The 17,165-nt window shown below is 37.4% G+C and overlaps 1 long non-coding RNA gene across 1 annotated transcript in view; it reads right to left on the reverse strand.

Annotated features, from left to right (window-relative positions):
* Positions 1-14,261: 14,261 nt before the first annotated feature.
* The window catches only part of LOC126758652 (uncharacterized), a 46,215-nt gene continuing 43,311 nt past the window's right edge, over positions 14,262-17,165 (reverse strand). Inside the window, exons 3-4 of the long non-coding RNA XR_007666868.1 lie at positions 14,793-15,046; positions 14,262-14,675 (exon numbers count right to left, since the gene is read on the reverse strand). This is a non-coding gene — a long non-coding RNA (uncharacterized LOC126758652). The remainder of the gene's footprint in view (positions 14,676-14,792; positions 15,047-17,165) is intronic.

The following is a 17,165-nucleotide window of genomic DNA, read 5'->3' on the forward strand; positions in this document are numbered from 1 at the left end:
TGTCGCGATTTCCAAGAATATTAGAACGCCTTCTAGTTGCTTTAATGCCAAGAACTACAACAAACTTCGGCAGATATTCCATTATTATTTTATTATTTCTTCTTTCTTTCATGGGGTGTTTGAAGACTACACACATATATATTAGTAAGATTCTCACAAAAATATTTCTATCATAGACTGAAACCTGATCGAAATTTCGGCACAAAATAAAAATATCACCATTAATTATTTTATGAACGTTTAACCGGAAGACTTGTAGTGTGTGACTAAATACCTTTCCGACCACTAAACTAAAATATACGTCTTGTCACTATTTCGGGAAGGAAGTAAGCAGTACCAAAAGCGATTGCAGCTAGTTCTTTCTATCGCTGACTTTTATTTTTTCGAAGTTGGTCTTTTTAACAACTGTTACTTCATTAATATTTAGTTTTGTTTGCCATTTCATAACGAACAGACGTTTGCAAATTCTGTAAATGTATTACAAAAATAATAGTTGGTTATTCGAGACACCAAGGATTGGTTTTGTATGTACTACGTTGGCTCTAGTGGATAAAGCGCATCACTCGTGCCACATTTGAAGCCGAATAACCATCAAGCGCGTGGCACTTTCGGTGAATGGGTACAAAACGAAATGGCTACCCATGCCGATTTTCATAAGAAAATTTCCTGCTCCGGTAGCATGTCCTCTAAGCTAGTGCGTCTTAACAATGATGGACTATTTTTTGTGAAGTAGCTTGTCGACGCAGATAAGTTCGAGACGATTGACGCCTTGGAAGAGAGTATTCGGAGTAATTTCTAGGCATGGTGCTGAGCTGACAGTCCTTGGTCCGCTCCGGTTTCGTAGACTTCGTAGACCCGACTGTCGTGGAAACAGTGTTAGTAACTGTCACATTTATTCTAATTCTATTTATTATTAAAGATACATACACATATATTTACTGCCAAACTATATTAGTAGACTTAAATTGTTAAAGCTTTACAAAACATTTTTCATGGGACTGAAAAGTTCGAGCTTTCTCTCAAACTAATTGCTTCACTTTCGCAACAACTGCAATCGTCCTCTGCAACTCTTTATTACAATCATTGCAGACAGAATAATTGCATTGCCCCCGAATGCATAAAAGTTATCTGCCAAAAAGTTCTTGTAAAGTTTGCCAGAGCGGCAATAACAGCGAGGGTTTTGGGGGTGATGGAAAGCGAATTTCGAGGAATGCCGCCAAGTTTGGATGGATGCAAGATGGATGTAGCAGTGTGGCAGTGATATGTGGCTGCCAGCAACCAAATGTTAATGATGTCGGCGCGCAGACGAATAAATATGCACATAAATATACAGTGAACACACGCGCACACGCCTATAAATAAATATAAGTTCGTTCGTGTGTGTGCGGAAGTGCCCTGCTGAAACAACGGAGGAAATGTCAGCGGAAAGTGAGCCGGGGCGAGGAGGGCGACAGATTTTGGCTTGACGTTGCCGGCAACATAAAATATGATGAGAGCAGTTTTCCGCTCCATTGCAGCGAAAAATAATAAAAGATACTCACACACGCGTGCACATTTGATGGCGTGGTGCGTGTGTGAGCATATGTTGCAAGTACTTTCCCGTTAGTATATAAATTCGTGCTCGTCCAGCGCTGAGACAAAAGCAAATGAGCAAAGTGAAAAGTTAGCTACAAAAACGAAAACAAAAACAAAAGCACAGGGGCAGTACAACAAAAATTAGCATTGCAGAGAATACGCTCATTACTTTCTTGCTGCCGCAAGCGTACGTGGCAACAAAAAGTTTCGAATTGAAACATTCCGCAATTTTCTACGCAAAAGCGACAGACGGAGCGAGCGAGTTAAGAATTTCTCCAGGATTCCATTGATCATGCCACGAGGGTGAGGCGGGGTGGCTGCTGAAAGTCAAAGTTCAAGCAACGCACTTCCGCTTGCCACAGACAAAAGTCAAGTTCAAACCTATTCGTTGGAGAGGAGTGCAGCAGCAAAGTTCTGAAGGACAACGCGAAAATGTGGAATAAAACTAACAAAAACAAAGGATACACATTATCTTGCAACATTTTTTCCTTGCTTACTTGGTCTGTCCTAAAACCGTTGTTCATAAAATATATTAAATGACAACAAATTGCGAGCTTCGGAGAAGAGTTGAATTCCAAAGGAAACGCAGAACCTTCACAGCAAATATAACTGCAACAAATAAATAAAGTCATACGGCAATGAAAATATGCCGAATAAATTTGAGCAAAAAGCCAACAGTTGCATGCAACATTCGCGACAGCGTCTGCCGCAAGTTTTGTTGTTGTTGTAATGAGAACGCAAACAGCAGCACATAAATTGTTGCAGTTCATTTCGAATATACACTCCTTGGCGAGCATTATGGCCAAACACAACAACAACGAAATTATAATTCTGCAAGAGACTCCATCGTCCTGTGAGTGTGTGCTCACTGCAGCTGTTGGTAGTTATGGTTTTGGGTGGCAAGTGAAAACGGTTTCTCTTGATTTATGCAACCACAAACCGTTGACTTTGTCGCCAAATGTCTTATCGCGACATTGCGTGCATTTTAGCGGTCGCTTAAATGCTCGTCTTGTCTCTGTGGCGAGGCCGCTGGTCGCCCATCTGTTAAATTGCTGGGTTTTGGCCTGCAACCAGTGATACCAAGAAGTATAATATGCTTCCGTTTGGCATTTTAATTGTTTATATAATCAAGGTGGTGGTCTTTAAAATGAATTTTCATCCCGGCTTTGTGAAGTAGCAGCTGGCATAAAACTCTCAAAGTATGAAAAGCTAACTGTTCGCGGAAATTGAAACAAATTTCGAAGACTTGGAAATTTTTCGAAATTACTCAGTTATTGATGTCAAAATGTTGTGTGGAATAAGTGCAAAAAAATTAAAAAATTTTCGCCTAATGCTATTAGAAGGATTCTGCCTATACTGTACGCATCTAAACCAACTAGAGTAAGACTTTTGAAGTCGAAAGTGAATTATTATGAAAATTATTTCAATTTTTGTTTTACAATTTATTTAAAAATAACACAAGACAAGTAAAATAGACCCAGCTTTGACTAAATTGCAATATTTAACTACAAGTCTTTTAACAAAATGCTGATTAGTCACTTTTAATCCAACCACTTATACTCTAATTAGCAACTTAAATAAAAAATAATATATAAATAAGCCTTCATTAAATATTTTTTAAAAAATTTTCTGCTTTCACGTCTTTAAACCATAGCACCACAATTTGCCAACACGTCCGCCACTGCGTATGAGTAACAATATTTAAGCGACGCCGCATGACCACCGCAGAAAAACACGTCTGCTATAAATGCAATTAAAATATAATTTACGCTGATGAATACAAAATGCACGCAGCAAGGAAAAACAACGACACCGTATGTACATACGGACACACATACACGCGCACGCATGTGAAAATAATACGAGAAGCGCATTTTAAAAATGCTGAAAAATGGCAGAAAACTGGCCGCAAGCGTTTGTCTTTTTCATGCAGCAACTCGCACAATACGAAAGCGAGCAAAAAGTTCCATTTATTTATTGCCATAATTTAATAAAAATGCGTAAAAGTTGCAGGAGGCCGAAATGCGCGCAACGCCGTTACCGTTATTCGATGTTGCGGCATCAGCATTTAAGCACTTGACTTAACCCCGTCCGTCTGTCGCGGTCTGCCTGCATGTCACGTGAAAAGACAGCATGAAATGCAACACCTAGTCAACGCCACGACCTTACAAAGCCAACGCTCATACCCCGTCCTCTCGTTGCTCGCGCTGTCGCGCAGTAAACGCGCTGTCAAACTGTCAGTCTAGGCGCACACCTGCGCTTTGTTGTTGCGCAACTCTATTTACAGTTTATTTAAACCTTTTTTAATCATATTTTTCGATTTTTGCAGCGTTCATCAAGCTTTGCTGTGCTGTGCTTTTGCCATTGTTGCAAGAATCGCTGTTTACCGTGCAGGACACTTTGTGGGTGTACTGCTGCAAGTATGTGTTGTCGCTCGCCACGTTTGATCCTGAAAACAAAAAAAATAATGTATTCACTTTATCATAATTAACCTAACGGTATTGTGTGGTCACAGTTATCTCGTTCATAAGCTTTCATCAGCAGCGTTTCCAATATACACAGGAGCTCATATATGTATATAAATATATGTATATGTATGTATATCCTGATTTAATACATTTTAATAAATTCCTTATTAATGACTCACTGGGAGCCGATCCATAGGCAAATATAATTATTTTTTTGGGGGAAGTTTGAGGTGTGGCGTCACAGAATGGAATTAAGGGGTATTCTGGTCTAGGATTTTGAAAAAATCGATTTTTTTTTGCTTATTTAGAAAGTTTAAAAAATGCCCAAAATTCATACGTCTAGACCAGAATACCCCCTTAAGCCATATAAGATAGCGCTTAGACACATCTTAGTTTTGTATTGCCGCCTTTAAAAAATATTTTATTGAAAGCTAACAAAATTGTAATTAAAAAAAATTAGGTATGTGTTTAATTAAAATTCAGCTGAACAGTGTCTTCAAAAAGTTGAAAAATAGTGATAGTCCAAAACGAATCACTTTCTGTGCTTAAGTTCAGTAAACACAATTCGAAAGCCACTGTTATATTGCATAAGTCAATATCACATCTAATTTCTGCCTCGTCATTATTTTGACTGACCCATTGAATTCAGTCTCACTTTCTATTGCTATTGCTTAAATTACTGTTATCTGAACTTATACGTGTTAGTATACACTGTCGCTTCTTCCTTCGATCAACATCCACCTAATTTTTTTCTTTATCAACATTTTTTTGTAGCAATTACTACTATATAACGCTATTTCGCGCCGTGTACAAAAGAGGCCAATGTAGACCCATGTTACCCAAAAACTGCACAACAGCTAAAATTATCGCCATCATTGAATAAAAATATGGTTTTGTTACGTTCCGAAAAGTGATTGCGTATGTAAATAAATTCCTGAGCAAAAATGATAAATGACCGCAGCAACATAAATCATATTCGCGCCTCCATACAACGGTGCACACCAACAGAAAGCCGTAAACAACTAGATACATACCCCACAAACATACTCGTTACCCAGAATTCTTGTTGTTCAGAAAAATAATTTTGAAAGTGAAAAACCGCCAAAATAGTAAGCGAGTAAGCCAAAGGGGATAAATGTTTGAAAGAACTTGGTAAATACTATATTTTAGGAATAAGTAGACGCCGATGATACAATATGAATATGTTTTCTTAGTCATCTATGTTGTGTTCCCCGCTGCCTACGGAAGTCGAGCGCTTGATACCGTAAACAAACAGAATTGTTCCGGAAAAGCAGTAGTTAAAGTTAATCGTCAAGCTACTACTTTATAGGAATGTATGACTTCTCTTGTTTTGACTTAATGCAAATGCCAAGTTGCCTTTACTTATCCGTGGTCACCAGAAATTCCATCGAAACTGTGCGTGAATTCGTCAAAAATCAGCCGAAATCATCACTGAAATTAATGGAAATGAAATTGAACATCTCCAAAACATCGATTTATTGCATTTTGAATAAACATTTGGGCTTATGAAAAGTGTGTGCACGGTTTATTCCGCACAAATTGACTGACGACCAAAAATTGCTCATAATCCAACATTCGAAGGACGATTATTTGAACAAAAATCACATTTTAACCATTAACCCCTCCCCGTATTCACCTGATAGGGCACCGTGCGACTTCTTTCTTTTCGGAAAAATGCATTTGCTCATGAAAGGAAAGCGTTATGCAGACGTAGAGACCATTCAAACGTCTTGCACCGGCACCATTTGCTCTGTTTTTTTTTAAAGTCCTGTTTACTTTGGAACGCACCTTGTATATCTTAAAATGTACGTGTTAGTTGGAATAAATGTGCTGGAATGAGAATTAAAATAGTGACGTAAACGGCGGTATGCTTCGTTTAACTCAAAATTTTTTCCAGAAAATTTTGAAAGTTAAGATCTAAATTTCGAGTTTGAGCGAACGGGGACGTTAGAATTGAGATCAGACAACAGAGATGAACTACACAATAACCCATTCAAAATTTTTACAAGAAATATTATACCAAGCATTTCCCTACGACTAGCGAGTGTAGGTAGATTTATATATTTTAAACGATTAGTATATTGGTAGAGATTTAGCCTGGAATCCCAGTGAAAATGATTTCCCGAATGGACCTGATAACTATAGGCCTCAGTTACGATATACATACATTTTTGTAATAAGCGGATCTCTAAATTTTTTAGATCAACGTTTAAAAACACTAAGATCGCCTTTAGCTTTAACAGCCATGGAAAATGCTTGAAGATTTAAATTGAGTTTGAGGTCCATAGATACTCCCAGATCAACAAACTGTATACTTACTCCAAGCTAAAGGTTTGTAGTACATATGAAGTAGAGTCTACACATCGTTTTACATTTTTTAACTTTCCATATTATTTCTAAAACACCACCATCTTCTTCACGATTTTAAAATTGTTAATTTATTATTCAAAATCTATGTCGTCCCTTCAAAGTAACCCCCCTTGTTCCCAGTACACTTATGCCACCGATTTTTCCAATCCTCGTAAATAGATATCGCAGACCCTACAAAGTATATACATATTCAAGTTACATCGTGATGAGCTGAATCAACTTAGCCATGTCGTTCTCTCTGTTCTTGGACTGTCTGTATATACGCGAATGGTTTATTGAGAGAAAACTTTGGTGAGCAGATAATTTCACATTTTTCACCCAACGGATGGGCCATCTGAGACGTAGCCAACATTTGAAAGAGATAATCTTCAAAAAATAAATGCCAGAGAATGTTCTTTCCAATGGTAATAAACATACCCCGTTATATTTGAAGTTTTTGTGTTTTTTCTTTAAAAAAGTAGGGAACCTCGAAATGGATCTCCTTTTATTATTTTCTCAAGCAGCGCTATAATCTTCAAATAAATTTTTAAAATCAGTCTACTCTAGTTTAAATATAGCTTTCATTTAAACTGATCGATCAAAATCAATAAAATAACTTTTTGTACACTTTCATGCTATAAAATAAAATTACCTGTGAAGGCAGATAAAGAGTTTCCGTTTTTCTTATTGTAATAAAATTGTTTATCAGCATTGTACCGAAAAAATACTTAAATTTTAAGTACCACATTGTTTTTCACATTTACTGTAATTTTTTACCATAAATATGCCCTCAAATGACGACACATCCATACATTATTAGCAGAAAAAATCAATAACGCTTTAGTGGAACTTATGAGCCAAGGTAAACAAAAATCTCCGAACCTGCTGCATCGCTAGCAGCAGAGAAGCACTCTAAAAGGGAATTCTTGCTAGTCCCAATACAATTAACATCTGCTTGCCCCTAATACACTAACACATAAAGCACATGTTCGTCTAGTATGTGTGTGTGTGTGCGTGTGGTTAGTGTCGGTTTTCAATTCATCAACCAATCGACCTAATTAATTTTCCCCCTTTGCACATTAGTTTCATTCCCCTTTGATTTTGCGCTCACTATGCGGCTTCACTGACACCAACTGTTGCCCGACCACTTTTGCTTTCTTTCATTCCACTTTCCATGCAACTTTCATTTTACGATTAGTTATTTGAATTGGCAGGAAAACAATCAATTGCTACTGATTGCGCCTAAGCTGAGCTAACTAACTGGCCACAGCTGCAAATGTTGCAAGCTTTTAACCACTCGATAGCCGAGCATAAGAAGGCTTCACATGTGTGCAATGCGGAGAGCTGCAAAATGAAATAGAAACTTTTTATTGACTTACTATAACTACGCCTAATGCGGAAGTGTAGGAGTTTCTTTCAATTAGTTTTGCGGCTTCGACAAGGAGGGGCAGCAAGCAAATTGTTTGAAAGGAAATCTTGCTGGAAATTTAGTTGAAGTGGGTGGTAATTGGAAAACTGTTTGGGTGGAAAACGAAATATGATGTTATAGACTACAAAGTGTTTGGTCATCATGGCTAAGAAATTTATTCGGCATTTACAATATATAAGTTCCAGGCTCTTACTTTTTCAAGTTATGATCACTTGATGTCGCTCATTTGGTCGCTTTAAATTTATCAGATGTATGATCTTCTTTTGTGAAGTTAAGGAGGTATTCTGGTCTAGAAGCATGAATTTCAGGTAATTTTTAAAGTGTCGTAAAAAAAAGGCAATAAATATTTTTACTATCCATTTTTTATTAGTTATTTGTTAATTTTAGAAGAGTACAGAAAAAAATTAAAAACTAAAAGAAGTAAAAAATTTCAAAAATTATGAGCCGATGCAGTGGGGGGTCTCTAAAAATTTCCATGTCCGTACCCATGATTTCAAAAAAAAAAAGATTATTAATCTTAATGTCATCGCTTTTAAATTTTTTTTTCATAAAATGGCGACTGCCTGGAAAAAAAGTTTTGTTTGACTATTTCGAATGTTTTAAAAATAATAAAAATAAAAATTTGGGGATGGGCCTAGTTCTAACCATAGGCAAGCCTATAAAGAAGACTCTATAAAAATTTCAAGTAAAACGGTACAGTAGAACCTGAGAAATCGTGGGTATCGTTCCGAAAAAGTCAGTTTTGAGAAAAACGCGTTTAAAGTTTAGGAGACAATTCTAGAGAACACGGACGCCACGTCACAAAATCGGCTGTATCTCCGAAAATAAGTCGAATTTTGAAAAATCCTTCCAAGGTCATATTTTTGAAAGTCTGAGCTTTCAAGATCTCTCTTGTCAACACGATCCGAGCTCTATCAATCTACTCTCTATTCTTTTCCTTTGAAACTTCTGCGAAATGCTACCTTCGTGCTTTCTCTTTAAAAATGTCACTCTAAGATAGAACTTTGCCTTATTACCTATAACATTTCTTGAATCATTTTCGAATAGAGTGTCCTGACTATTAAATTTGTTTAGTATCTCTAGTTTAGTCCTTAGCCTCGGTCGTTAATTTAAAAGAGCTCTTGCAACATTGTACCAACTCGTATATTTATATTTTGTCTTCATTTTCTCGTTCATTTCCTAAGCTGCACACTCGGGGAGAGAATCGTAAAACATGGCAAGGCATATAACGGCAAAACAAGCACGTGGGGCAACACAAGTGTGGCAGCGCTAATAAAACTAAATTAAGTTTCAAAACATTGTTGCAAAATGTGCCGAGCGCCGACTGTAAGTTCGGTAAGTAGGCTGCAGCAGGTTCCCATCACCACCACGCATTGTAGGCAGCCACGGCGGATGAGCAACACTCAAATGTAGCTCATTAAAAAGGAGCTCCTCGTTCACTATTGGTTGCGTGGACAGCCCGAAAAGTGTGCTGGCAACACGTCCAGTGCGAGTCGTAAAAGGGCAACATTATTGCGGCACATTATTGAAAGTTGTGTTGTCCAGCCGCTACAAAAATTTTACGTCTAACTTCATGTGAGAGTGTGTGTGTTGGGGGGCTGATGCAACCTATCCCCGCATGATCTTACCTAATTTGTTCTTTATTTTTTAGATTTTACGAGCCTCTGCGCCGCCATATTTGCTGGTCAGGCAAATGAGCTATTAACGGCGTTAAGCGCCACGTACACAAGCACTTACAACTTGCCACACTCAACGTGCCACAATTTGATGCGTGACGTAGATGACGTTATTTTTGTCTTATTTTATTTCTTTTCTCTTATTTTTTACGTAATTTAATTGTTGTTGTTGTTGTTGTTGTTGTTATTGTTTCGTATATAAACGTAAAAGCTTAGCGTTCCTTTTATTATTCCAACGCAGAATATCCTTCACGGAGATGCATTAAAAGTTTGCACATAAATATACACTACAAACATGTACAAAGTTGGCACATCATTCACAATTCGCTTTTTAATACCGTTTGCTTTTAAAGCTGCTTTCACTCTCTCATTACAGCTGTCAGAGCACATTCTTAAAGTGTGTCGACTTTAGCTGGTGTGTGTTAGTGAGCAGATTTTGGTGGAAAGTTTGTTTCGATTGAATAGAAGAAGGTTGAACGTTGAAATTGCTAAAATTTTTAAGAATGTTACCTCAGAATATTTTAAGCAATGGCCACAAGTATGGCTGTAAATTTCTTGCACTTTTGGAGAGCCTCTCATGATTTTCAGGCAAGTTTCTCCCTAAATACCATTTAAATTAGTGACGGACTGAAGAAGAAGGTAAGGATAAACTTCTGTTCTTTGTTTCGAAGAAATTTTTAGTCTCTAACAGGCAAAATTTATCGCTTTTCTTCTTCTTTATTGGCTTAGACACCTCTTACGCGGTTATAGCCGAGTTTACAACAGCGCCAGTCATTCTTCCTCTTTGCTGTTTGTAGCCAATTGGAGATTCCATTTGTAGAAGGTTCTTCTCCATCTTCGAAGTTATGACTGTCAACAGTGACGTGGACGCCAAGTCGCGAGTGCGACGACTGTTTATTTGATGACAGACGATACTTCGTCTTGACCTCGTTCACAACCAGACCCATTTGTTTCGCTTCCTTATCCAGTCTGGAGAAAGAGGAACTAACGTAGCGGCTGTTGAGGTCAATAATATCAATATCATTGGCATACACCGGTAGCTGTACACTCTTATAAAAGATTGTGGCTGCTCGATTCAGCTTTGCATCTCGAATTATTTTCTCCAAGAGCAGATTGTAGAATTTGCACGATAGAGGGTCGCATTGTCTCAACCCTCGTTTGGTATTGGACGGCTCGCAGAGGTCCTTCCCAATCCTGACGGAGCTTTTCGTATTGCTCAACGCCAGTTTACACAGCCGTATTATTTTGTCTTGGATACTAAATTCAGACATCGCGGCATAAAGGCAGTTTTTTTTGTGCTGTCAATAGCGGGCTTGAAATCAACCAAGAGGTGGCGTGAGTCGATCCTATTTTCACGGGTCTTTTCCAAAATTTGCTGCATGGAGAATATCTGGTCAGTTGTTGATTTGCCCAGGGCTTATACGATTTGGTAGGCTAAGACATACACTTTGCAAAAATACTGATTAGTTTGCAGAGCTCCTCTTTATTGGAACCCAAATGAGTCTAGAAATTGCGGAAGTCCGAAAATTTCTTAGCGTCATATAGTAGATGTCGACTTGAAGAACTCTCACATTGACTATAATAGTCTTTTGCAACTCGCAAATAATCAGAACTACTTCAATGTTTTTATTTTGGTCCTATATGTCAAGCGGAGTTAAAGGAAATTACTTATAAATCGATAAAGCGCCTTGAGCTGCCTCAATATCATCAATGCCAGCCAATTACGCTGTTTCTTAAAGGTTCGTAAAAGGTATGTCAACAAAGATACTTCAACGATAAAGCTGGATAGTGGAGGAGAAAGAATGGGTAAACTTCCACCTCATCGTAATTCATGCAACTTTTACAAGTCCAAAATCTTTAGCCTCTCCGCGTGTCTACAGCACCTACGATGTGAACCTTTCCACGAACAAGTTCTTACTTCAATAGATATCTGACGTTTCACTCTGCTTCCTGACCAATGTTTGCTGAACTCGAGCAAAAACTTGGATCCAGACAGGGAAACCTAAAACGTTTTCTAAACTGTTAAAAAATAGAAATTTTTCTTGTTTTGACCTTTCACTCTTTTTGCCAAAAATTTGTAGGTGACCATATCTATTAGATTTTGTGAAACATGTGCCAGACTATATAAGAAAATATGACTGCTGAGGTCGCTGTTCCACACCTGCCACATTTACGCTTTACATCCATGTAACTCTCTACTCTCCATTATAATATTGCCGTCCTTTACAACACCACTCGCTGACCGCCGCTACACCTCAGCGCTCATTTGTTAGACTCAGTGGTCTCTCAGCAAGCTCAGTAGAAGGGTCGTGCGTCACTTGTGTTGCGGAAAAAATTCTAATTAAAATGTAATAAGCTTGCGGGTAATCATGATGTGCGTTACAAGACCTTGTTGTTGTTGTGGCTGTGTTTATTTTGCAGTGAAAGTTAACCGCGGCTGGTTGAATACAAGTCAAAACGCTTAACAAGCGTGGGAGCATTACGAACCGCACACCGCAGCCGGCAGCAACTCTGACCGCATGAGCGAGCAATAACTTAGCGCTGCGGCACTTTCCTTTTCGTCGCTGAGTGGCAGCTTCTCAAGCCGAAGGCTTAAAACCATTTTTCTTTAATAACCTTTTTTCTTTGACGGTTCTTTTCAATTTAGCGTTTAATTAGTTTCTACTTCGCACCCTTGCCCCTTAATTTTAAATGGCGCGGAGAGCGGTCAATTATGCCGTTAAATATGCGTACTCGTAAAATACAAGCCAGGTACTCAGCTGCTTTAATAACTTTCATTAATATTTTCTTTTATTTATTTGCTGACCAAAGTCCTTTCGGGCAGCAGCCGCGCAGCATGAAAAATAATTTTTATGAAGTTAGCTCAATTTAATGCTTCATAAACTCACCTGCGTCCTTCTGCGCCCTCCGTCAGTTATCCAAACACCTGTAGTGATTCTTGTTTTAACATACCTGTCATTGTTTGCTGGCGCTTGAGCTAAATATTGGTTTGTGGTTAACACGTGAATTCCTTTCGTGATTTCGATTTGGGTTCGGCGCGTCCGTGCTGTGTGACATCAGCAGCATTGTTGTCATATTTGCTTGCAATATTTTGTTTCAAACATTTTTTACGGTTATTACTGGCGCATCGTTGTCCAGTCATGCGGTTGACCGCATTATCACCGCTGCAGTTTTGGAATTTCGCATTCGCTCCGGTGAAATATGGAAAATATTCAATCGCATTGTTTGTGGCATTGAACCTACTTCCTTTGTTGTTTCTGCTTTTGACAGTTGTTGCTATGTTTTCGATTTTTTTTTATTTTTCTGCACAATAGTTTTCACAAAAGCAACATATCTTATTGAAGTATTGTAATATCATAATTTATATGAAAGAAATTAGAGTTTGTGAGAGTTACATAGGGAAGCAGTGACTGAAAGTTTTAACAATCCAGGGCTTAATATTAAATTTTTAGAATTGTTTCTCGGTGTGTTAGCTTTTATCCTGAGCTTAGATAGCTCTTGAATTGACTATTATTTTAATCCACAAGATCTTCGTCATTTTTTAGAAAATATTTATGTAGTTAAATTGTATGTATATTAAGTCATTAGTTTCATAAAGACCTCTTTACTGGAAAATTGTTATCTAGAGTTTTTTTCGTAATGTGAAAATTGATTTGAAACTCTGGATTGCTCGAAATGGACTTACTATCATTATAAAGATATTTTAGTACAAAATTCTTTAGATGATGATGAAATATTTTAGCCTTTTGAAATGGTTCTATTTGGAAAAGCGCCTAATTAATCAAGAAGCTATCTATTGGTTAAAGGTCTTTAGAAACTTATTCTCAATGTCTACGAAAGTAGTTTCTACCGAATCCAATAACCATAATCGATCGGTCCTTTGTATAAACTCTCGGTTGAAGTAAACATAATAAGAAAATTATTTGTGAACAACTTATTCCCTGAGAAATTGTCATAAATTTATTGCTAGACCATAGAACATTGTAGAGAGGCTTTCTTTGAAATAACCTCAGACAATGTTTTGAAGGACAGTAGTTCTAAGGAGCATACCTCTTGAACAATATCCATTAGTTATACATATTATGTTTTAAGGGGTTACATGGCTTTCCCGGTTTCAAAATCGATATTTGTTTACTGTCTTATTAAATTCTACAATACTTATAGAATATTGTCCTAAATTTTCAAGTTGATCCGAATAATAGTTTCGGAAATACTTTTAACGAGTTTTTTTCGAAGTCTTTAAACGAGTTTTTTTTCGAAACTGCGTTTTTGAAGTCGATAGAAAGATTTCTCGAGAACTACCCAACCGATCTTCATGAAATTTTACACTGGTTTTTGAGATATAATTCTTAAATACTTGGGCGAAGGATTTTTTTCGGTTACAACTATTTGAAAAAAAATGTCGCGAAATTTTCACTGAAATTTTATTTTTTTGTAAAAATGTCTGCCAAAAATCCAACTTAACTAAAACGCGTGCTTTTTCGCTTCAGATGTTCCATTAAGCAGTTATTCTGCCAACGCGGGTGCACCGTTTTTTCGAGGGGTCAACGGCGTCGCAACGGCCGAATTTTAAGTATTTTTCTCCAAAAATCAAGAATTTCTTTATTAACAGATACATATGTTTGTAACAATAAAAATTTCGAATAAAATATTTAATTTGTTATTCGAAAAAAATTGCTAAAAAATAACTGTTTTTTACCTGAGGAAACCCATGCAAGGGCAAAATACCAAAAAGAGCCATCGTAAGGTTAATTAAATATTATTTCCAAAAGTTGGAACACCAAAAAGGATCAAAAATACTGAAATCCTTCAAGACACTTGTTTATAAATTTAATTAATAAATTCCAAAAATTGCTGAATTACTGAATTAAGTACCTGCACCACTGAAATTCGGATTAAACTGCTCCAATGTCACAATCCTCACATGTTTCCTTTTTTCAGGCATGTAAATGCACATATCTTGACACCTCTCCAATGCACCATGGCTGCAAACATTCTTCCAAATAGCATACATCAAATACGGGCGTAAAAAGAGATAAAGTGTCACATCTCGTATGCGCTGGTGAAACATGAAAATCTCACTTGTAAGCCCCTGTGAGTTGTAAATTCGGTGAAACAGACAATGCGACATGCCTGTCAGCCCATTCGTTGCTATTTCTATTGATGTGGACCAATCGAAAAAAAAGAAAACTTCCAAAAAAGTTAGAAAGGATAATGCAAAAAATCTACTCACATATATATAAGTAATCCTGCATATACATATATGGTATATACCTGCCTATACATATCGATGCATATCTACATGATATTGAGCTTAGTGCGCTGCAAATAAGTAAGGCTACAAAGACGAAGGTGGTGTGAGCAATTGAAAGACACTCTAACTGCTGCCACGCCGCTAAGGGGAGCTGTCATGTTGCTGTCAAGTGGGATCTAATACTGCAACAGACAATATCGATATTGGCTGAATTTCGTGAGTCCGCAAGTAGGCTTGCCACAAGTGTGTGTGTATATGTAACTGTATGTGGCGTCTGAAAAAAAATTTACAAAATTAAATAAACTTGTATGTGAGTAAATGGCTTCACAGGCTGCTACGCTAAATAAAATTAATATAAATAAGCGATCTGGCAACTCAAGCGGAAAAGCATATGCGCTTGCGGGTATTGAGACGTGTAAATTTTATACAGAATTTAAATATTACCATATATTTAAATATGTTTGTCATATTTTCCATCAAAGTCTGCAAATAGTGGTAGTGCAACAAATAGCAAGGTAGATGAGTCGATAGTGCAGGCTCATTTGCATTTTCAGAGCGCATCTTCCGCCGCCCCAAAGGGTACATGCCATATGGGAAAATTGCTAGATACCAGGATGCTTATACCAAATTGAACTGTCAAGTATTGAATGGGTTGTATGGAGACAAGATGCAATATACATATGTATATACCGCTCACAAGTACATTTATTCAGAAACAATTTGAATTTTTAAATCTTAAATTATTATTTTTTATTGTTTGCGACGGTCTTCACACTGAAAACCGTTTCTGTACACCGGTCTAACTTAATGTTTTCTGAATTTAATTTTTTTCAATTTCGTTACGTTAGAAAAGTAAAAAGGTGGTTTAGGTAACCAATTCTAATTCTATTCGAATTTTTCCAAACTTTGATATCAGACTCTAAGGTCATTTTATGATCACACGAATCATATATGTTTTCATAGCAGGAGATTTATTTAGATAAATTTAGACCTTTTTGTTTGTAATAAGCAGTTGAGATTACTCATAAAGGGATATTCAGTTTAATACCTCTAAGGTACACGCGCTTGTGACGTTTTGAGAATCCTTTAGAGTGAGGCATCAACTTTTATATTGGTGACTAATAGCTCATCAGATCATAATCCTTTCTCTTAGAGTCCACTAAATCCACAAACACAAATTTCAAGAAGGGTATAAAGAGCGAGACACGGCTGTCACTAGAATACCGACAATCAAGTTGACACTTGCACATGTAGCTGTCATGTTTGTATTTGTTGCTGTATTTGTACTAGCTATGTGCACACGAATAAAGCATAAAAGTTAGAGGCTATCAGGTGGGTTTGCTTTGATTAGCAATGTAAGTATCTCTGTGGTGGAAGAAAGACGGATGAGCACAACTAGAATGTGATATTTTCTTTACATTTCACGGGAATGTTTCAGTTCTAACCTCAGGCGATTCGAAATTCAATTACCCAACCGTCGCATCATGTCTGCGTCCACATAGATTTACTCTCTTTTAAGTTTAGGCCCCAAACTCTGCCGTCTACTTGCCGCCGCTGTCAACAGCCAGCTGTTTATCTGTCATAATTTGCATATTCTCATATGCCACACTCCAAATGTGATAACTGTTCTGCCGCTTTCCATGCACCACGACACTGGCTTTCCATCGAAAGCGACTCCTTTCAAGAGCGCAATCTGTTGCTGCGTTGGAAGTAACCAATCTACACACTACGTAGTCTTGTTGCATGCAATGCTGGACTACTTTGGCTCACAGTGTTGTCTTTTTTTCTTGCTTGCAGCTAGTTGCTTACTTGTTCGCTTTGCCACATGCGGTCCTTTCAACTCTCGCCTCATTGCGACTTTCGATATTTCATTGCCGTGCGACAGTTTTGCCATTTCGTCCATTTTCGTTCATTTCAAATGCACAAAAGTCGCTTAATCGCGCGCGCCAGGGTCATACTTTTCGGCGACTGGACAATGGAGCTGCTCGACTGGCAGCAAAGGTTAGCTGGTTTATTGCGCTTTGTTTGTTCGTTTCTGCTGGCGGAGCATTGGAGGAGGAGTGCAGTGAAATAAAAGCGGATAATAAAAATGATTTATAAATAAAATAAAAGTCATTGGCAGTGCAGTGGGTGTTTGTTGCTGTTGGATTATAATGGCTACCCAAGCGAACTGACTTTTCAATGTAGTAAATTTAGCATTTTATGGCGGTGTTTTGAAACGGCTTTTTCCAGTTATAAAAAGTGCACTTCACTAACTCTAATCGGACAAAAGTTCAGGGGAAATTAGTTCATTGCCAAAAATAAACTCGAAATTTGATTGCAGTTGCAGACAGAGTTATAATTTTTGAAAATAATAAAAAAATATTGTAAAAAAAAATAATTTTTTACAGAAA

This window comes from Bactrocera neohumeralis, chromosome 5 (assembly GCF_024586455.1).
Source record: "Bactrocera neohumeralis isolate Rockhampton chromosome 5, APGP_CSIRO_Bneo_wtdbg2-racon-allhic-juicebox.fasta_v2, whole genome shotgun sequence".
In the NCBI taxonomy this organism is placed as follows: Eukaryota; Metazoa; Arthropoda; class Insecta; order Diptera; family Tephritidae; genus Bactrocera; species Bactrocera neohumeralis.